This window comes from Pseudochaenichthys georgianus, chromosome 7 (genome assembly GCF_902827115.2).
Source record: "Pseudochaenichthys georgianus chromosome 7, fPseGeo1.2, whole genome shotgun sequence".
NCBI lineage: Eukaryota > Metazoa > Chordata > Actinopteri > Perciformes > Channichthyidae > Pseudochaenichthys > Pseudochaenichthys georgianus.
The window spans coordinates 31665981-31673324 of NC_047509.1; positions in this window are offsets into that span (position 1 = coordinate 31665981).

Sequence of the window (7344 nt, forward strand, 5' to 3'; positions counted from 1 at the left end):
ACGGAGTGAGAGGGGGATCTGTGATAGCAGGTTGAATGTGTTTTAGAGTGAGTAGGCCAGTTTAAACAGGTGGGTTTTGAGGTGGGATTTGAATGTCGTGATGGAGTCAGACTGTTTGATGTGTGGATCAGCAGATCAAGTCCAGTATGTGACCTTTATTATGGGTAGGAAAGTTAACATGTTGTGTGATACTAAGACAGTCGAGGAGTGAGATGAAGTCATTGGCAAAAACACTGGATGGGTCGTCAAGGTGGATGTTAAAGTCTCCAGTGAGAATAACAGTGGGGGACATTGCACATACAGTTAATAATGAGGACAATTCAGTGAGAAAAACAGCAGAGGGTTTTGGTGGTCTGTAGATGGTGACAATAATGATGGGTTTGGGGCCTGAGAGTTTAACAGCTAGACATTCAAAGGAAGAGTGATAGGGGACAGTGACAGCAGTGAGTTTGATGTCCTTACGGTAGAGCAAGGCGAGACCACCCCCTCTCCCGGTGTTGCGGGGTTTACACATATAGGCAAAGCCCGGTGGAACGGCTTCATTTGACTGGGAGAAGTCATTAGGCTGTTGCCAAGTCTCGGTGAGGCATAAAAAGTCAAGCTTTCTGTCCACAATGAGCTCAGAAACCAGCAGGGCCTTACTGATGAGAGATCTTACATTGAAAATAGCTAATTTCAAGTAATCAAATGGCGTATAGGTGGCTGCTTTGGGCAGTGGGGATAACACAGTGTGATTGACAGTGCAGGTGACAGTGCGAGGGGGGCGGGGCTTAGTGGACCAGAAGGAGCGAATGTTTGTGTTATTGTTGTGTTGTGTGTCCAGCGAGTTTCGACCAGATCCACGATGGACATATCTTGGTCGTTTGAGGAGAATGTCACGGTGGGCAAGCAGAACTGTGGGGGTCTTCAAGTTTGATCTGAGACGCAGTAGTTCCATTGCAGAGTATTTCAGCGGCAGGGAGGCACTCGTGGCTATGTAGAGTAGAGCGACCCATATGAAGAGTTTGACAGTCTGCATGATGTGAAAAGGTGGGGAAATAGTATACTCAGCAGTTTGATGATCCGGTTTATGATCAGGAGGCTACAACTCCCACTTGGTAGAGGAGGAGCAGCGAATAGGCAGCATCCAGTGGTCACAACTAACGCCAGCTAGCTTGACGGCTAGCTTGACAGCTGTGGTGGCGGCGGTCCAATTTGACTGACAGGCTGCTGGAATCCAATAGGTCCGGTAGAATCCACACAGAAATGCAGTCAACAGAAGATACAGGGTTGAACGTTTGAAGATAAAATCCAACACAGAAAACTAAAATGTAAACTCAGATTGAGAAGCGGCTAACAAGCAGCGCCAGCGTCCTCTCCCTCTGAACCAATGGTCTCTGTCATTGATGTTGTGCAGTTACTAGCCCCGCTTGTGGCAGAGCAACCCAGTCTCACGGCATTTCGTGTTCACCAACACGATTTTTAATCTATTGATTCGTGTTCACCAACACGATTTGCCCCTTTTTTTCGTGTTGCACAGCACGATTTTAAAAGCAATGTATTTCTACAGGTAATGTGTTTCGTGCCTGCAGGCTGCAGCACGTCTTTTTCTCCGGTCGGGTCTTGGAAGACCGGAAGCTGTGTGGTTCATAAAAACATGTTCTTACTCAATATCAAGCCACAGTTATTGCTTTTATTTTAAATCGTATAATTTCGGACTTTTGTTGTCGTCTGTGAGGAAAATAAATGGGGCTCAGAGCCTCAGGATACTGAAATCTGTATTTTTTAAATCTTTTTTTCCTTCTAATTTGTTATTCTTTTCAAAATAACACACTGTTATTTACTCACCAATAACACACAATTATCCTTGCTTTTATTTATTGGTTTAATTCCATAATCTCAGGCTTTTTTGGCGTCCGTCAGGAACTGAATTTCAAAATAAATATAACCGGAAACAGACGTAGGCATTTAGAGGGATTACCCAAGATCCTCAGCTATGGTTTTAATCTCGCTGATTGGATGTGTTAGCCGCAATGCATGCTGGGATTTGGTGTTTATATTATATGAAATCCGGAAAACATTTTAAAAGTATAAAATAATACTTAATTCCGAGTGCTCTTGCTTTTCTCTTTGAAAGTCATCACATAACGGCATTGTAATACACGGTTCGGCTGCATTACATATTACAGATCTGCCGTAGTTCTTTATTTAGAGAGCCCTGATGAGAAGACCTTTGGAAAAACTGGAAGAAATGGCGCCGAAACTGAATACTTGACGTGGATCATAAATATATCAACAATTAAACAACATCTTCAATTTCTCTTCACACAATACGTCTTCTTGCAGTATCAACACTAATTCGGCTGACTTTTACATTTGATCTAATTCATAGATAGGTTATATTTACACCATAACGGTGCACAGCTGATAGAAAAGGACTGTAGTTTTCAAAGATATTACTGATTTTCTTTGAATGTAAGAATGTAAATACTGAGTCTGAAATAGTATAGCAATATGCTGTAAAATGATGTGAAAGCATGAATAAAACTATACATCTTCAGATGTTGTACATATACACTAATAATACAAAGTTATTATGGCTGTGTGCACCTTGTGTGCACCTCCTAGTGGTTAAAGCACGTTATTGAATTATTGTTTTTATGTGTTATATTTGATTAAAAAAATATTAAGAGTACATACTTTCATAGGGGGAAAGTATAAATATAGAAATATAGAATATAAAAAATCAAGAAGATACTATAAGTGATCTCTACAATAAAACAGTTCAGTGCAGGATGTACACAGATATTAATAGGAGGAGGTGCAAAACAGAAAAACGGATTAACCTTTATTTAAACATTAAATATTAAGCCTGACAAAGTAATTAACGTCTAATATATTGCTTTCCTGCAATGTTAACTATGTTGAAGCACTTATTTAACTGATATTATACACATTAATTATACTCTTATGTATGTAGATAGAATAAGAAATGTGCAGAATATGACAGTTTAATGGTGGAGGTACACACATATTGATAGATGTCTTGTAATGCACTGTTGAGGAACCTGTGACCCAAGTTTTTCATTCATTGCATAACTACACCGTATAGTGTATGATATGTCAATAAACCTTTGAAAATCTTGAAAGGGATGTGCAAAATAGCCATAATATACAGTCTTTAATTAACTATTAGTAGAGAATAACGAGTAATGAATATACTTTATTACTTGTTTCCATTCATGTCAATTGCAGATACATGTTTCGTCTTCTCAAGCACCAACTATCAAATATCTCTCCTGATTGTTGGCACTTGACAATCACCTTACCTGAATTTTACTCAGGTGTAACTAAAGTCTGATTTAAGGGTTGTTTATATTTCACATAATTAATCAGAATCTGCAAAGTAACTCAAATAAATGCAGTGGAGTAAAAATACCAGGTTAACCTCTGAATTGTAGTGGAGTAGAATTACAAAGTAGCAATGAGCTGTCATGTGGGTATACGGCATTAATATAATGCTGCGCATTATGGACACAAGTGATTTTCACCCATTTATTAATTATATGTTTTACATTTGATAACACCAATGTGTTTAATAATGGCAACTTCTAATTGTGGGGAAAACAAAAACGTTCAGTAGAGACGTCCCATAGAACATTTTGCGAAACACAATAGCCAGCATGTGTAGTTCTGGGGGGGGTGTTCGATTCCAGTTTTGGATAGTCTGGCGTGGTTTCGTTCCATTTCACACAGCTGTTTGACGCTCTGCGTAACCTTACGGGAACTGTAGTCCTAAACGATAGCTGGGGATTATGGGTAGTGTAGTGTCTTCGGCCATCCTAAACTCAGAAATGTTGACAATCGCAATGATGCTCGAAATGTCCCTTATAGGCCTACGTCTGTTTCCGGTTATTTTTATTTTGAAATTCAGTTCCTGACGGACACCAAAAAAGCCCGAGATTATGGAATTAAACCAATAAATAAAAGCAAGGATAATTGTGTGTTATTGGTGAGTAAATAACAGTGTGTTATTTTGAAAAGAATAACAAATTAGAAGGAAAGAAATATTTAAAAATACAGATTTCAGTATCCTGAGGCTCTGAGCCCCATTTATTTTCCTCACAGACGACAACAAAAGTCCGAAATTATACGATTTAAAATAAAAGCAATAACTGTGGCTTGATATTGAGTAAGAACATGTTTTTATGAACCACACAGCTTCCGGTCTTCCACGACCCGACCGGAGAAAAAGACGTGCTGCAGCCTGCAGGCACGAAACACGTTACCAGTAGAAATACATTGCTTTTAAAATCGTGCTGTACAACACGAAAAAAAAAGGGGCAAATCGTGATGGTGAACACGAATCAATAGATTAAAAATCGTGTTGGTGAACACGAAATGCCGTGAGACTGGGTTGGGCAGAGAGAACAGCTGTGAGGTCCGTGCAGAAAGCAGAGCAGTATGTATACTATATATCACTCAGTATAACAGGCCTACTCTTTTTATTTGCTTTAGTTTAGTAGATATGTACAAACAAAGAGTCGATATTTTTCTAAAACCATTTAGTGCTTCACATAATAAAATACACAACGGCTGTAGCCTGTTTTAGGAACTGTAGGCCTATGTGCTTGTGTGTGGTGCAGGTGTGTGTGGTACAGCAATGTATTTCTATTGGTAGTATGTTTCGTGCCTGCCTGGAAGACCGGAAGCTGTGGGGTTCATAAAAACATGTTCTTACTCAATATCAAGCCACGATTATTGTTTTTATTTTAAATCGTATAATGTCGGACTTTTTTTGTCGTCTGTGAGGAAAATAAATGGGGCTCAGAGCCTCAGAATACTGAAATCTGTATTTTTCTTAAATCTTTTTTTCCTTCTAATTTTTTATTCTTTTCTAAATAACACACTGTTATTTACTCACCAATAACACACAATTATCCTTGTTTTTATTTATTTGTTTAATTCCATAATCTCTGGCTTTTTTGGCGTCAGTCAGGAACTATCAAAATAAAAATAACCGGAAACAGATGTAGGCCTATAAGGGACATTTCGAGCATCATTGCGATACACAGCCACTGAACTGATTACCCAAGGTCCTCAGCTATGGTTTAAGCTCGCTGATTGGATGTTTTAGCCGCAATGCATGTAGATATATGGTGTTAATGCGATATTATATTCGAAAAACCTTAAAAGAAAAAATAATAATACTTTATTCCGAGTGTTCTTGCTTTTCACTTTGAAAGTCATCACATAACGGCATTGTAATACACGGTTTGGCTGCATTACATATTACATAATATGTAATATGTACAATATGCACAAATTACATTCCTATGTTGCAAATGTATTATCTTTTCAATTTACACACGGCATCTATTGCACGATTATTGGTATGATATGTCAATAAACCTTAGAACATCTTGAAATCTTGAAAGGGATGTGCAAAATAGCCATTTACAGTCTTTAATGAACTATTAGTAGAGAATAACGAGTAATGACTATTTATTACTCGTTTCCATTCATGTCAATTGCAGATAAATGTTTCGTCTTCTCAAGCACCAACTATCAAATATCTCTCCTGATTGTTGGCACTTGACAATCACCTTCCCTGAATTTTACTCAGATGTAACGAAAGTCTGATTTAAGGGTTGTTTATATTTCACATCATTAATCAGAATCTGCAAAGTAACTAAAATAAATGTAGTGGAGTAAAAATACCAGGTTAACCTCTGAATTGTAGTGGAGTAGAATTACAAAGTAGCAATGAGCTGTCATGTGGGTATATAATAATGCTGCGCATTATGGACACAAGCGATTTTCACCCATTTATTAATTATATGTTTTACATTTGATAAATGTGTTTAATTCTGGCAACTTCTAATTGTGGGAAAAACAAAAACGTTCAGTAGAGACGTCCCATAGAACATTTTGCGAAACACAATAGCCAGCATGTGTAGTTCTGGGGGGGCGTTCGATTCCAGTTTTAGATAATCTGGCGTGGTATCGTTCCATTTCAAACAGCTGTTTGACGCTCGGCGTAACCTTGGCGCACTGCCACTCCAACATCCAATCCCAGAGCTTGAAGATTAATCACGGGGACAGTAGTCCTAAACGATAGCTGGGGATTATGGGTAGTGTAGTGTCTTCGGCCATCCTAAACTCAGAAATGTTTTTCGATTTAATATCACATTAACACCATATCCCTACATGCATTGCATGCAAAGGTCCGTACTGAACTTGGGAAATGGGCGTTCAGTTACGCTGCCCCTCAAGCTTGGAACCTACTTCAAACTGAGCTGAAACTCAGAGAGCTGGTCTCATTATAAACACTCAAAGCAACTTTAACTTTAACTGTGTCTGTAAATGCTTTGGCTAAACTTGGTGTATGACTGTTGTGATTGTGTGTTTTTTAAATTGTTTGTAACTGTAAAACTGTCTGAAACTGTGCTGTTACCATTCTTGGGCCAGGACTCTCTTGAAAAAGAGATTTTTAATCTCAATGAGACATATCCTGGTTAAATAAAGGTAAAATTTAAATTAAAATTGCGGGTAAAACATCCAATCAGCGAGCTTAAACCATAGCTGAGGATCTTGGGTAATCAGTTCAGTGGCTGTGTATCGCAATGATGCTCGAAATGTCCCTACGTCTGTTTCCGGTTATTTTGATTTTGAAATTCAGTTCCTGACGGACGCCAAAAAAGCCAGAGATTATGGAATTAAACAAATAAATAAAAACAAGGATAATTGTGTGTTATTGGTGAGTAAATAACGGTGTGTTATTTAGAAAAGATTAACAAATTAGAAGGAAAAAAAAAAAGATTAAAAAAACTACAGATTTCAGTATTCTGAGGCTCCTCTGAGCCCCATTTCTTTTCCTCACAGACGACAAAAAAAGTCAGACATTATACGATTTAAAATAAAAACAATAATCGTGGCTTGATATTGAGTAAGAACATGTTTTTATGAACCCCACAGCTTCCGGTCTTCCAAGACCCGAACGGACAAAAAGACGTGCTGCAGGCACGAAACATACTACCAATAGAAATACATTGCTTTTAAAATCATTCTGTGGGACACGAAAAAAAGGGGAAAATCGTGTTGGTGAACACGAATCAATAGATTAAATAACACGAAATGCCGTGAGACTTGATTGAAATAACATGCCCATCCTTAAAAAATATCCCAATTTAGAGGTGAGAATAAATAGTTAAAATATATCAACCAATAACCAACAAATTCAGCTTCTTGATTATTTAACAGCGTCACCGTTTTCCCCCGCTTTTTTCGCCACAGGGGAGCAGTACAACAGGCTGTAAAACAGGCTGTGACAAACTTATAGTTAAAGCTGCTTTGGTGGTGTCA